Source organism: Panthera leo, chromosome A2 (assembly GCF_018350215.1).
Source record: "Panthera leo isolate Ple1 chromosome A2, P.leo_Ple1_pat1.1, whole genome shotgun sequence".
NCBI lineage: Eukaryota > Metazoa > Chordata > Mammalia > Carnivora > Felidae > Panthera > Panthera leo.
The window spans coordinates 61,305,477-61,321,224 of NC_056680.1; the positions used below are offsets into that span (position 1 = coordinate 61,305,477).

Here is a 15,748-nt window from a genome sequence, read left to right on the forward strand (position 1 = left end):
ATCGGCCTCACCCGGGGATGTTACGGGAATGCACACGCTCAGGCCCGTCCCTGTGACCCCCGCACGCGCTCCCAGCAGCCTGGCTTCGGGCCAGCCCTCTTGTGACTGAGAGTGGGTTGAGCCCGAGACCCTGTCCTGGCTGAGTGCTGGAATCTGGGATGTGCAGGGGGGGACATCTGAGGTAGGGAGGCTCCCTCACAGGCCCTGACAGTTCAGACAAGTGGACACGGGGACCCGGACATAAGGGACATGGTGGGCTCACAGCTTGTGCATGGTGGGGGGTGTGTGTGGCTCACACTGGTCATGAGGACAGCAGGGTGGGGGGGCAGTGCTCTGCTCTTCCAGGCCCCCCCACCCCCGGCTGCTGGCTCAGACCCTCAACGCGGGAGCCTCTGCCCTGCTCAGCTGTTCTTTGGGTCACGGCCCCTCATCTGGGGCCTGTTCAGATCCACCCAGAATCGGATTCTTGCCTTTCAGCCTTCCAGCGCCCGGCCAGGGTCTCCCCACATCCCTGCAGAGGGATCCCTGTGCTTTGACCACTCTCAGGACGTGCCCTGCCCCCAAACCTTGCCCCGCCTCTGTGCCTCCCTGTGCGGACCCTGTCCGGTCTCTGGCTGCGCCTGCCGTGACCGCTCAGACTTCTCAGGGCATCAGGACAGAAAGAAAGGCCATTTTCTGGGGGAGTAATAGTAACCCGCATTGTTTGCTATTGTCTGTGTTTCCACAGCTAGTTCAAAGGCACCGCGGGCTAACCACATTTTATATTGGGACTTGATCCGTGAATTATGATGGATCTGGGGATACAGTAGCTCCCCAGGTGGGGGACACCCTGTCTCTCCCGGCATCTCCCGTGGACACAGGGAAAGAGGGCAGCACGGAGTCATGTGCCCAAGCTGGGCTGTGGCTCACCCAGGTTTAAATTTGTGACCTTGACCAAGCCAGGAGGGCAATGAGAACAGGCTTTCTCACGGGGCTTCTGGCTCCGCTATTCCAACGTGCAACCAAATTTCCAAATTTTCTGGGGGAGCTGTGACACTTCTGTTTCCTCTCTTGGCTACAACTCAGACATTGAATTGGCTACAATTCAAAATTTATTGAATTTTTAAAAGGAATTAAAGTTTTTGCGAAATTTGGGGAAAAAATGGTATAATTCAACTTTACTCTTGACGTGACGAATGTTTGGGAATTCACTGTGATTCAATCAACCCATCATTCCATCTGTAATGAAGAAAAACCAAAGAAAACCAATATTATGAAAATGCACATGCAGCCTCAGGAAGCAGGTCTGGTTTTCTGTTAAAACTGAAATAGTTTTCAGTTGTCACCTGAGAAGTGAGGGGCAGACAGAGGTGAAGCCCAGGGTGTGCTGGGTCGGCCACTGTCTAGTGCACCCTGGCCGGGCAGTCAGGACGCACCCCTGGGCCAGCGGAGGGCCCAGAAGCCACTGCTGTGGACACCACCCAGGCTCTGTGGCACCAGGCCATGCTTGGAGCCGCCGTGGCCTGTGGCCTGTGGCCTGGAGGTTTGCTGTCCACAGGCATCAAGCCTGCCCTGGAAGATTCCAGAATCCTTGGAGCTTGTGCTCACACCCCTGCCGGGGAGGCTGATGCACTCGACACACGTTACCGAGACCCATTATGTAAGGGCCACTGATGGGGCGTGCAAGGCACACTGTAGGGCAGAAAGGGTCCATTTACAGGTCAGGTTCTGACAGGGAAAGGACACCAAAGACACGTCCATGTGACACGTGAGAAGCCGCAGATGATGAGCGCCAGCGCCACAGGCAGAGTGGGGGCACGCATGGGGGCCTGGGTGGGTGGCTGGTGCTGGTCTGGGCGGTGGTCCCACGGGTTGTTATGGGAGGTGAGACTGGGGCAGACCCTTCAGGGACGCGGGAGAGGGGCCAGTGGGCGGCAGGTGCTGTGCGTCCCAGGGAGACAGGCCAGAGGGTCCTGGGCAGTGGGGCGCGAGGAGCAAGGACGGTGGGGCGGGGGGGGGGGGGGGGGGGGGGGGGGGGGGGGGGGGGGGGTGGGGCAGAGGGACCACGCGGGGCCAACAGGCCCAGGGCAGGAGTCCCGGGGGCAGGGCAGGGCAAGGCGGCTCAGTCTCAGGACACAAGCAAGACGCTTGTGCAGAAGGTGCAGGGGCCTTGCCTTCGGGGAGACGCGTGAATCACAGGTTCGAGGACCCGAGCAGACCCGGCGGTGGCGGCAGCAGCGGCGGCATTGGCTGGGGCCCAGCCCTGCCCAGGGGAGGAGGCGCCCGGACCTGCACTGCGGGGGGTGGGGGGAGGGACGCAGGGTCCCTTGTGTCCGCCGTGGGCAGGTGTCCCGTCCCAGGCCGATGGGACCCAGCATCCCCGTCTGGGAGCCTGAGAGATTCGGGGGGAAACACGGTTTACAGACAGAAGTGGAAGACTGGAAAACCATGAAGAAGTCATTTAATAGCTGAGAGTGGAGCAGACACTGAAGGGAAGGGACGTTGAGGACGTGAGGTGGGTGCACACAAGGCAGGCGGGCGGGCCGCGGACTCTTCTGTGTGCTTTAGCGTGTGCGTGCGTTCACGTGCTTGTACATTAGCGCGTGTGCTTGCTCTGCGTGCGCGTGCATTAGTGCGTGTGCATGCTTTAGAGTGTGTGTGCATTACCGCGTGTGTGTGCTTTGCGTGTGCATACATTAGTGCGTGTGCGTGCATTAGCGCGTGTGCGTGCTTTGCGTGCGCGTGCATGTGCTACTGTGCAAGCGTGTATGTGTGCATGTGTTTTCGCATGTAAGGTCAGTGTCTGCACGCTGACCTCGTGCACGTTCTCACGTGAATAATGCGGCCCCGTTAAGGCGCCTGCTCCCTACCCCTTGAATGAGGACAAAGCCCTTGGACGGCAAGCGCTGCGAGGCCGCCGGCTCTGCAGAGGCCGGGGGAACGGGGCCGTGGGGCTGAGCTTCCAGTTCCAGGCAGGCGGGGCTCACACGGAGCCGCCTCACTCAGTGGATACAAACACGGGGCGCCCACTTAGATCGGAGTTATTTCTCATCACCCAGGCACGCGAGCCCGAGGTCAAAGAACACGACTGCGTGGGACACGCCAGACACGCCGAGACTGAAATTATTCATTGTTTATCTGAAATAAATTGTTTTTTAAAGTTTGTTAATTTATTAGCACGCGCACGAGAGAAAGAAAGAGAGAGAGAGGGAAGGAGGGTTAGAGAGAGAGAGAGAGAGAATCCCAGGCAGGCAATGAGTTGTGGGTGCAGTCTGACGGCAGGGGGGTGGCTTGAACCCACCAATGGTCTCCATGACCTCAGCGCTCAACCACTGAGCGCCGCCCCCCCCCTCCCCCGCGCCCCTGAGATAAATTCTGAGTGCCTAAGCTTCCTCCCTTTTTAATTACGTCCCCACGGTGCCTTGGCGCTCCTTGCCCGTGCTTCCTGCTTACGGATTCCTGGCGGTGACCCCGTGTTCTCCGTCCCCGGCATTGTGCTCCTGCTCAGGGTCACACGCCCCTGTGTGCTTCCCGTGCCATTGACGTCCCCCTGACAAGGAGACACGCTCAGCACCAGCACAGGGAGCTGGTCTCCCGCCACAAGCCACATAACGTGGACAGCTGTGGGGGCTGCCTGCTGGCGGTGGGTTTCCGCAGGTGCTGGCCGCCCCCTCCTATGGAGGAGTTCACGTGTCCATCTTTGGGGTGGCGTTGCCTCCTGTGTCCACGAACATGCACAAGAGAGAGCCTGGCCTCCTTTCTGTCCCTGCCCTTCACACGACAGTGACACTCCCCTCGTCCACGTGTGGAGGGGAATTTACTGACATCCACGCACAAGGAAGGAGTCCCCGAGGGGGTGACACCCATTTCTAACGTGGTCACGGCAAGTGCTGTAATAATGATCCATTTCCAGTCACAGTTTCCTTTTCTGCTCCTAATTAATGCTGTCCCTTTTCATAATAGCCTTTCGCTTAAAGGGAAACATTTTGTTCAATTATTTCTTTAACGTGTTCAACAGGCTCCTGTAGGTACAATAATATTATTTGATTTTCTTTGATTTGCATATTCCTTTTGCTGAAGAGACCTTGAAGACCAACTAAGGAACGAGAAGGCTTCACTGGGTGAATTATTTAAAAAGTCAGCATGAATTTGGGGATGTTTTTCCAGAATTAAAGAATGATTTCAGCATTCGAAATGAACTGAAGATTCAGTTGACTTTGTTCGAGACAAACTGAGGGATTTTTGATATGAGGACTGAGCAGTGTGTGTTGCTCAGGTGGACGAGTCTGACTTGAAGGCAGAGGGTCAGTCATGGCCTTGGATCAGCTTTGAATAGACAGCACGCCTTTACGCAAACATTGACCCAGTGTTTATACCATTTCCACTGAAAACAGGAGGCGTGAACCCCTGGCTCAACCAGAGAATCTCTGCAAACATTTCTGTTCTCTCTGAAGTCCCTCCTGGAAGAGCTCTCACTCAGAATAGCCTTACGGGCACGGCCTCATCCCAAGAGACAATACTGTGCAAGCAAAGGGAGGTGTTTTTCTGCATGAGAAAGTTGCGGCCTAAGGTCTTCGATAACCTATGTTGACAGTAAACAGAGATAGGGCGCCTGGGTGGCTCAGTCGGTTGAGTGACTCTTGATTTCAGCTCAGGCCATGATGTCACAGTTTGGGGGATTGAGCCCTGCGTCGGGCTCTGAGCTGACAGCGAGGAACCTGCTTGGCATTCTCTCTCTCTCTCTCTCTCTCTCTCAAAATAAATAAATAAACTTTAATTATGGGGGTAAATTCAGCCCCGAAGTTTCGCACCATCTACCCTGGAGTAGAGGGTTGGTTCTGAAGACACCAGGAAGCTCTTCCTGGGCCGCTAGCTGGCCGTTATCGGGCAGTGCTGCATAGGGCTCCGTGTGACCCTGGCCAGCTCGGCTGTCCCTGCACTGGGATTCGGTGACCGCTTGGTGCGTTACCTTCTTGGATTCCATGAAATGCAGGGAGTAGAGCAAAACGAATTGGGGACAGAGGTGATTTCCAAGCTGCATAGTTTCCTTGTCCGAACTTGCTCACTCCATCCTGGGCTCGGTTACCTGTGACTCCGAGCTATGACTTACAGCGCTGAGCCATCGGTGGGTAAGCCGCAGCCGGGCTGGCGAGCCCAGCCTGACTCAGGCCCCGGCAGGTGCTGGGCTTTCACTTCTGGTTTCCCTGCGCCCTTCGGGCGCCAGTGCCAGGAAAGATATGCCATCTGGGAACATGAGAGCAGCTGTCGCTTCTCCCGGCGCAGCGTTGCCGGGGGGATTAGAAACGCCTGCCTGTGGGTTCCGTGTGTGCAGTCGGGATCCCCCTCTGAAGGTGAGCTTGTGAGTCATGGCAGGTGTTAGGTTTCGCGTGGCTGGAGGTCACGTAAGCGTCGCCTCCTGGAGACGAGGAGGCCCAGTGGCACGTAGTCCTGCTCTTCAGAGGCAAGAGCCCTGCCCCGCCTCCCCGGTGGGCCTCCTCCTGTAAGAGCTAGGAAGCCTGTTGGAGGAATATGCTTACGCTTGAGTTGAAGACCGCCTACCCCCACAACTGAAGTCACCCAGGAGAGTGCCGCCCGAGGGTCAAGCTAGACACTGTTCGAAATAAAACGACTCTACGTCAGATGCGTTACTCTTGCCCTGAATAGCCCCTTCCTGGTGCCCAGGGATAAAGCCACATGTCCTTTTTTAAACATTTTTTTTAATGTTTATTTATTTTTGAGAGAGACAGAGCATGAGCAGGGGAGGGGCAGAGAGAGAGAGGAACACACAGAATCCGAAGCAGGCTCCAGGCTTCAAGCTGTCAGCACAGAGCCCCACGCGGGGCTCGAACCCACGATATGTGAGATCATGACCTGAGCCGAGGTAGGATCCCCAACTGACTGGCCACCAGGTGCCACACTGGTCCTGGTGCTCCCATCGGGGGCCCGTCTGGGTCAGGTGCTCCCAGAGCAGGTGCACCGAGCCCAGGCTTCATGTGCGAGAGGTTTATTAAGCCTCTGCTCCAAGAAGAAATTAGGAAGGGATCCAGAGGAGGTGCGGGGCGGGGGTCAGGAAAGGGACAAATGAAGACTCAGGCCAAGTCTGGGGCCTGGGTGATGCCTGGGGGGCACCTGCAGGGACGGGAAGCCTGTTTGCAGAGTTTGCCCTGAGGAAGGAGCTGGGTTTTCACTCCCATCCCTGGCCACGTCCCCTCTCGGCTTCCAGGCGGCAGTCTGCTGAAGAAAGCCCTGGGAGGCACCGGGAGCTGGGGACAGAGCTCAGAGTGGTCCCGGGGACGTGAACACACCGCCCGCGCCTGCTCCAGGGTCAGAGTCCACGCTGAGTGCCACCTCGCTCCAGCTTTCAAATACTTGTGCGGCCCTGATTGTGCTGTGGAGTGTTTTGCACAAGAACGTCTGTAGGTGCTGGGACCTCAGGACCATCAACGCTGCAGACTTCTAGCCCTCGCCAGGCTGTGTGAGCCCCTCCCTCCAAGAGTACACTGTGCCCTTTGCAAGAGAGCGACTGGGGTCGCTGGCCGAGTTCATAAAACGGGAAAACGTTTGGTTTACGAGCTTGATGCTGAGCGTGATGGCAGAGAAAGGGCCAGTGGGAGCTGGCACAAGAGATGGGGAGTGGGTGTCCTCACCCCCCTCCGCGGGGCTCCGACCTACCCCATCCTGTGTGTGCAGGGCTCCAGGAGGCACCCCTTGACCACGTGGAGTGTGATGTCCCCACTCACCCAGTGCACTGAAGGGACACTGAATGTTGTAACACTATACGTTAAATACGCACCACAGGACCCTTTCAGGATGGAGAAGACATTTTCCGGAAGATCATGTTGTCAATATGGCTGTGTTTGTTTTTTTTTCTCGCCTGCCAAGGTGTAGAGAATTACCGGAATAAAGAACTCTCTGGTCCTTGAGGGAGGTGTGTGTGGCTCTGGAAGGAGAAATGGATTAGCTTGGCCACAGAGAAGTCTGCCTGGGGAATCTGCTCCCCGGGGGCCGTGGGCAGGGAGGGGCAGGTGTCCCTAGAGGAGGAACAGGTGAGTGGAGCTTCCCGGCCCACCTGCCTTCCTGTGGCTCTGACACTTTCCCCGAAGACACCCCGACCTTCCAGGTCCAAGCTCTCTCCGCGCCTCTGCCTTCTGCTGAAATCTGTCCCAGTGGCCTGGTCCTTGGCGGCCAATGACTGTTCATGTTGCTTATGTCATGTGTACCTACTATAACTAAGAAAGCCTATGTCTTCTCGATGGTGGAGGAATCAATGTTCAATCAGTATTTGTTCAATGAAACAAGGCATGTGAGATCTTATTTGTTTTCTAAAGTTTTATTTACCTATTTGTGAAAGAGAGAGAGAGAGAAAGAGCTTGAGCAGGAGAGAGGCAGAGAGAGAGGAGAGACAGAGAACCCCAAGCAGGCTCCAGGCTTTGAGCTGTCAGCACAGAGTCTGATGCGAGGCTCCAACACACGAACTGTGAGATCATGACCTGAGCTCAACCGAGTGAGTCCCCCAGGCACCCTGGAGGCAGGTGAGATCTTAAGGAGACCATTCTTGCCCTATTTTCTCTGCGAGCAGAAAATAGAATGTATATACGTGAACATTATACACATACGGAAAACAAAGCCAAGTGGTAGTTAAAGAAGAAAAACCAGCCGTCAGTCCAACAGCTGGTGATCACAGCTCCTCAGACAGTATCTTGAATGTGGTGTTACTTGGTTACGTGCATTTCCTGGGGCTGGGGACAGGGCGTTAGCGCTGCAGGCTCTGTTCCAGGTGCTGCGAGGCTGTTAGCCAACAAGATGGGCAGAGGTCACAGGCAGAGGTCACTGCCAGCCTGCACTTGGAGTTTTGAGGGAGAAAAACAATAAGGCTCAGTGCAGCGAGCAAGCGAACACTGGGGCAGGTTGGAAGACGGGCAGGTCTGTGCTGACGGGGAGGGACACAGTGTCCCAGCTCCCAACTCGCAGGTGGGGCCTCACGGGGAGGGGGGGAGCAGGACGTGGCAGCCATCAAGAATGAGAGGTCAGGGGCAGGGGGTGGGGCGGTCCTGAGGACTCCAGTCTTTCTCTCAGCCACACGCGTGGCCCAGGTGGGGTCTGGACAAGGTGCCGAGGACGACCCTCCATTCTCCAGGTGTCACTCCTGATTAGGGTGTGCGTCTGCACCTGTGGCCATACCCCCATCTGTGTCTATTTTTACCCTACCTTCAGTTTTTAACATTAGGTCAAGAGCATTTCCCCTTGTCACTTAAAAACTTTTATATTTAACACGATGGCCATAGAAAGCACTCGGCAGTTTGGACCTTGGCAAGTGCACAGATTTATTTGTGTGACCGTTTGCTTAGGTGGATTGACCGTTAGTCATGGGGGGCCTCAAGGGGTTAGTGCTGAGGCCCTGACTGTCCACCATCTGTCTGTTATTCATCTGTTATCTCTCAGTTATCTGTCTATCCAAATATCTATCTAAATATCTATCATCTATCATTTGCCTATTATCTCTCTATCATCTATCTGTATCTATGTATCTATCTACGTATCTATCTATCTATGTATCTATCTACGTATCTATCTATCTATGTATCTATCTATCTATCTATCTATCTATCTATCATCTATCTGTCATCTATCTGTCATGTATGTATGTATGTATGTATCTATCTATCACCTATCTGTCAGCTATCTGTCATCTATCTATCTATCTATCTATCATCTGTCATCTATGTATCTATGTATCTATCTATCATTTATCTGTCATCTATCTGTCATCCATGTATCTATCTATCTATCTATCTGTCATCTATCTGTCATCTATGTATCTATGTATCTATGTATCTATCATCTATCTGTCTACCCACCAAGGAGCCCCTGACACTAACAGCCTCTTTGTGATTGGTCTTCTGCTATGAGACAAAAACAATCTCACGGAATACAAACCTCAGACAGTTTACTCTGGGACCATGACAAAATGGGGCAGAATAATTTGTGCACAGACACGCGTCACTGGGCAGCTTACAAAATACCAACAACTCCCTTTTACCAGGCGAGTGCCTTCCTCATGTAGCCACAGAATTGCCCCCACTGTCTGACAGCATCCAATCTAGAACAAAACCCCGCCTTCTTGGACCCTCCCCCCAAATACAGTTGCCTGCGCCCTTTAACTGAGACGGCCCACGGTTCTCCAGGGGAGGGGTCCTCCCCGTTCTAGTGAGTGTCAACCCACCTCTGTCAACTGTGGTCTTCACCTGGGGGGACTGAATATATATATGTATGCACACACGTTTATGTGTATTTAATATAAATAGAATACACTTATTGATAAGGGAGCTTGGGGTGGGCTGAGGGCAGAGCACAGGTGGACAGCACCCCTCCCCCAGGTGGATCTGTGTGATGTTCCTCAGACACTCCTGGCCGCCCAAGAACACAGGAAGGGGGTTCAAGTGTTTGCCGTGGTGACATGGGAAATGGAGGCAAATGAAACATCAAATCCCCTTACTGCCTACGGCTCACTGACCAGTCCTTGAAACCGGCACAGTGACCTCCCTCCAGGGGCTCAGCTGCCTCCATGATGACACTTTGCGGGGGACAGAAGGGAATCTCAGCTTCACATCACCCCACCTCGAGGACCCTGTAAGTCTCCTTCCTTTATCTCAACTGCCCCAGGACACACGCTGGCATCATGCTCCAGGCTTAGGGCCCCCGATATCCGAGGGGTCTCAGGACGGAGGTTTCACTAAATGGTAATAAATGGCGTTTCCCTGGCCACAGCGACCCCCTCAAGGTCCTGGAAACCTTGCTTCCAAAATTCCTAAGAGACTTAGTCTATCCCCGCCCCTCCCAAGCTGAGGGTATGTGATGAGTTACCCGTCACGACCCCAGTGCAGCTCCTCCTGCCCATGGGTCCTGTCCCTGTGCTTTAATAAACCACCTTTATGCACCAAAGACATCTTCAAGAATTCTTTCTTGGCTGTTGGCTCCAGATCCCCACCCCCCGACACCCCAAACCTCATCACTTATGTTCAATTTCCCTACAGAAGGTCACACTGAATCTGTGCCTGACAAAGCTGTACTAGGACTTTTAACCACGTTTCCAGTAAACGCATGACTCCCGGAAGCCATGCCCTTCCATCTCCCTCATATCACCCAGCAGCAACAGCTTCCGTTCCCATGGAAACGCATGCGTCCCGGCCCCAGGTGGACCAATGGTTTAGTCCCTAACTATTTTCAGGAATCTTCATCAGTTTCTATGGTAACTCCTGTGGCGTTTTCCAGCACCCACTAGGTGACACTTACTCAAAGGACCGTCAAGCCAGTTTTGCAAATTGTATTATTGCCCTTGTCACCACGCATTTCTCCTGTTGATAATAAAACAAAATTGTAAATATAAAAGAACCAGTAGATTCAAGGTAGGGAGTAAGTATTTTGTGCATATAAATTTGTGACATTCAACCAGATGCCTACACTGTTACAACATGTTTTCCAAAGGCAAAGACACGGGTGTGTGAGGCTGGTACTTAGTCGGAGGTGTTGAGAAATCTGAAGCCATGCACCCCCTGGGGGTTTACAGGGTGCTGAGACTCTTAATTAGAAACAGGGGAGGGGGGTGTTCTTGACAGCAGTGCTCTTGTGACGGGCAAGATTCTCTAGCACGATATCCCTCTAATTTCTAAGTCGGTTTTGCTCTGTTCAGTTTTAGTGGAAGAAACAGGGCTGGGGGGAGGGCTGTCAAATTTGAATACTTGTCCACACCTGCACAGTTGGGACCCGGCCTCATGTTCCTAGGGTTTCTGGAGCCAAACTCGTTCTCTACAGATTTCTGCCTGCACTTTGCCCCACAGTTACGCTCCCCATTAAGCCAAGACAATGTGCAACCAGACTATTAAGGGCACAGCCTACTTGGCCAAGTCAGTGGATGCTGTGTGTGCTCTCTACTCTGGGAATGTAATATTAACATACAGAATGCAAAACAAGGTAATTATTTTAAAAGCACCTGCGTGTTAAATTCCTGGGCTGGAGGACGGGAGGTACCGAAAGCCCTGTTTCCAAAGCTGAGTTGATGGTGACTTGGTAAGCCTTGGAATGTCTTCCCTGATACTGTCATTTATCAGGTTCATTTAAGGAGAAACATTTGGGAGCAAAGTGGTGTAGAGTACCTGCTATGTGCATACAGTGAAACGTCAGGTCGAATCATTTCCCTGCATTGTTATGTTGTTGGTGTTTTTAACAGGGAAAGGCAGCAGCCTTTGAACATCTTGAACACCTCCCTGGATTCTTTCCTCCCTGAGCAGATGTGCTCCTCCTCAGGTCTCAGAAGGCCCGGCTCTGGGGCTTCTTTCCAGTAAATCGTACATGCTTCCTATACACGTGCTAATCACAAGAGCTGTCCCACAGATATGTGTCCTGCAGCACTCTAGGCTCCCTACAGGGACAGTGACCGCATCCTGCTGTCCTTCGAGGACTCTGCAGAAACTGTGGGATGCATTTGGAAAACTGCCAGTGACAGGAAACTCTGGCTCACCTTTTGTGTTTATACATCTTTCTTCAAGTCCAAGGATGTTTTCTTTCTTTTTTTAGGTATGTTTTCCTGGTTTCAGTAGCTCATAATTTTATGGTTTCACATCTAAGGCCAGTAGGTTACACATTCCCCCACAATTTTATGTTCCATGGTACACAGATTCAGTTCATCTATTTTAAAGAGATGACATTTACTTACATTTGTTTTCCTAGAAAGGGTTTACAACATAATTCGGAATTTAAAAATCAAGTAATGAAACAACATGTGGCTCGGTGATGTGAAGTTTTGTACTTTATAATCTGCTTCTGCAGGTGTGGATAGGGATGTGTGTTTCGAGGTAGGTTTACCAAAATGGCGGCAGTTACTGAACTTTGTGGTTCAATTCCATTTTACTTTGACCTGTTACTTACACTTTTAAGTGTTTGTTTCTAATTTATGATAGGCATACATGATTTCCCCCAGAGAACAAAGATACATTAAAAACAGATATATTGGAACTTATAAATAAATTCAAGCTGGTTCCTTGACAAAAAACAACAACCCAGACAAGGTTCTAGATTCTGGGGGCACCACACTGAATAGAATCACATTCAAATCATACCTTCAAAGAATGACTTAGTCCCTGGAGATTATTTTCATCACCTGGATAGTGTGAAGTCTATTTCAACATGAAGGTAAGCAGGAAAACTGCCATTCTGCAGCATGGGGCCGGGGACATCCAGTGCTGGAAGGCGGGGCACACAACTATGACAACATAAAGAACATTTGTCATATAATCTGTTTTGAACAATATGATTACTTGGTCAAAGTAATACATATTCTTTATTCCATATCAGAAACCCATGGAAATTATAGAAGTTGTATACACCTGTGTCATATCGCTACACAGGTAACACCACTCCTGACACACAGTTGTCTTCCGACCCACAGATGCTCACACATGCAAGAAAACAAAATTAGGATTTAGAGCAAATACGTGCAGCCATGTATTTTGCTTTTAAAAACACCATATCACTCGTGAGTCTTTTCGCACATTACTCTCATCTTGTCTCTTTTTATGCATCAATCTATCACCCTTTCCAAGGTCGGGACATCCACGGAGGATGCCAAGGCTGAAACAAAATATAACATACACATTATACAGTTGAGCTAGATGTGACGTGCCATATTTCTTTAATCGGAAGCAGTTATTCTCAGAATTTTGTGAGATTTCTGAAAATTAATGTTTCATTTTGTTTCCTCATTTTGATAATACATGAAGGCTAAATAAAAATGCAAGCGTATGCCGGATCTCGTGGATGAACATATCATTACTTAGCACTGCCTTGAAATTTCCAAGACCAGATTTATGCTTCTGTTCAAGACTGCTCTGTCACCAGACAGCATTAATTTAATCGGAATTACTTACTTAAACAGAGAAGGGACAGAGCCACAGGTGCTAACCCAGTTCAAAGAAGGCCAGTGTTAAACTCAGCATGAAATGCAACTCCAGGTCACATTTGCCTTGGCCGGTCTTCTGGTTCGTACTTTTGTTTAGGTTGTATAGGAGGATACGGGCTGTAAGCATACTGTGTGTATTTGCTACTTTTTATTTATAAATAATTATAGATTCCCTTCAGGGGAAGTTGTAGAGATGAGCCCCGTGTCCCCTGTCCCCTGCTGACACATTATGTAACTAAGTACAGTATAAAAAGAGTGGAGTTGACTGTTATGTCACCAGTTTTGTGTGTACCTCTCCCTTTGGGGGTGGCCTATACCACTTCAGCCACATGTGGATTTGTGTGACCAAACCACCATCAGCATGTCAACATACAGAGCTCTTCTGTCAACACAAACCTCTCCCTCATGCTTCCTCAAGTGCTTGGGAAGGGTTTCTGCTCTGCTGTTGTTGGGGAGTGTTCCATAATGTCACCTGAAGTCTGTTTGTTGACAGCATCAAGTAAAAATTATCCCACCCCAAACCCCAATGGCGCCAAGGTTGGAAAAACCTGAGCTAATATATTAGTGAGCTTTCTCTGGATGATAAGGCGTGATCAATGGCATGCAACAGTAACAATTTGTTTTCCTGAATCTGGGGCTTCCACTCTTCCAAACCTTCCAAGCTGACCTTGGCTGGAGTCACTCGTGGTTCAGGGGTCAGTCCTGGGCTGGGTGAGCAGGGCTAGGATCAGCCTGGGGTGGCCCCACTGCACACCTCTTACATCCTTTCCCTGGAACCAATGGACCATTATCTTCTCCTGGTGACTGCAGAGCACAGGACGGGATGAGAAATTTCCAAGATGCTTCTTACATCATGTTGACTAGTGTCTCATTGGCCAATCACATGACTGAGCCCAGTATTGGGGAATTTCGTGACCCATAGTTGGGGGGATGCAACTTTGCATGGGTTGAAATGGTGCTGATGAACCGGGATCATTAATGCAGTCTACCACATCTTTGTTTGTTGCATATTTTCTTTTTATCATGTGCTTCATAAATGAAAATTGGTTTTATTTTTGCCTCAATGTAGAATCACTTTTAAGAGGAGAATATAACCCATTTACATTTATTGTAATCTGTAAATTGTCTATTATTATTTTAGTTTTATTTTATAACTTCTTTCCCCACTGCCTTGCTCTTGCAAGTGGATGTCTCCTTTTTCATATATTTATTTAATATTCTGGAAGTTATGTATTCTTTCAATCCTAATATTGAACACTCTTTTCCTTTCATGCTCAGTGTTGACAGTCACTCAGTTTATATTAAATTCCTTTCTCTGCCCAACATATAGATAAGATGGCTAATTTATTTATTTACTTATTTATTTATTTTTAATTTTTTAAAAATGTTTTATTCACTTTTGAGAAACAGAGAGAGAGAGACAGAGCATGAGCAGGGGAGGGGCAGAGAGAGAGGGAGACACAGAATCCAAAGTGGGCTCCAGGCTCCGAGTTGTCAACACAGAGCCCAACATGGGGCTCAAACTCACAAGCTGTGAGATAATGACCTGAGCTGAAGTTGGACACTTAACTAACTAAGCCACCCAGGTGCCTCTAAGATGGGACTATTTTAAACAAGCTTTATTTCTCTTAATTTTCCCCATCTTTATTTCTATTACATTTCTTGGTATTATTGTTCCACTAGGGCCAGCTCAATGTTAGTTTTTTTTTAACACAAGATTTAACTTGCCTTTCAAGAATTATTTTCTTCCTTGCATTAGATTTTCAACCAAAATTTACAGCAAACATTGGTATTGTAAGTATGGCTCTGATGCTTCCCATGATTTCCTTTCATGACCCACTGTGGTGAGTTCTGTGTCCTGGTTAATCTTGCTAATTTTCAGGCAGTGTTTTCCAGGAAGCATATACTTTGATGTTCTACTCCCTGGATATCTGAAAATGCCATTCTTTTGTCTTTATTCATGAGTGAAATCTAGTCTAGAAAATTTACAGTTAAGATGGTTTCTGTTCAACACTATGTCAAACATGTGCCATTTTGTTATAATGGTAGTGTTGTAGAATAGGAAACAAATATGTGCTTATTTTGCAGGTGGCTTTGTATTTTCCTTCACCTACACATCCTGAACTCTTTTTTTTTTTAATTTTTTTTAACGTTTATTTATTTTTGAGACAGAGAGAGACAGAGTGTGAACAGGGGAGGGGCAGAGAGAGAGGGAGACACAGAATCTGAAACAGGCTCCAGGCTCTGAGCTGTCAGCACAGAGCCTGACGCGGGGCTTGAATTCACAGACCGTGAGATCATGACCTGAGCCGAAGTCGGACGCTTAACCGACTGAGCCACCCAGGCGCCCCCTGAACTCTTTTTAAAGACTGATGGGGTTGTCTGTTTTTCCCATTAAATCTTGCTGGCCCCTGATCCTTAAATCTTTCTTGGGCTCAGAGATTTGTTTCAACTGTTTCTTTGGTTATTGATTTCATTCCATTTCTTCAGTTTTCTCATCACGAGGACCACTGTGCCTTTCCTGGGTCTGTTCTCCTTGCTCTGTGGCTTTTCTGGACTTATGTTCATACATTTGTCCATTTTTCCTCCAAGTTTTACGCACATCCTGCATGTTTTCTCAACCCCTCATGCATCCCTCAGCTTTGGAGTGCCTTTGTCATCACCGACCAGCATTCCTGCCTTCTCTACTTCACTCTTTGCTTCCTCATTTTTAGTGTCTCTTCCTCCTGAAGGCTTGTTCTGATTGGGTGGTTGTAATGTTCATCCACCCTTCCGTTTTCCTGGGGATGTTTGTTCTCACAGGTGCTGTGTCCT

General features: G+C 50.0%; 1 long non-coding RNA gene across 1 annotated transcript; it reads right to left on the minus strand.

Annotated features, from left to right (window-relative positions):
* Positions 1-10,278: 10,278 nt before the first annotated feature.
* LOC122205310 lies at positions 10,279-12,208 on the minus strand. Its single transcript, XR_006195995.1, has 3 exons — positions 12,096-12,208; positions 11,498-11,664; positions 10,279-10,334 (listed from the first exon to the last, which is right to left on the minus strand). It is a non-coding gene; the product is annotated as an uncharacterized LOC122205310 (long non-coding RNA).
* Between the last annotated feature and the right edge of the window lie 3,540 nt (positions 12,209-15,748).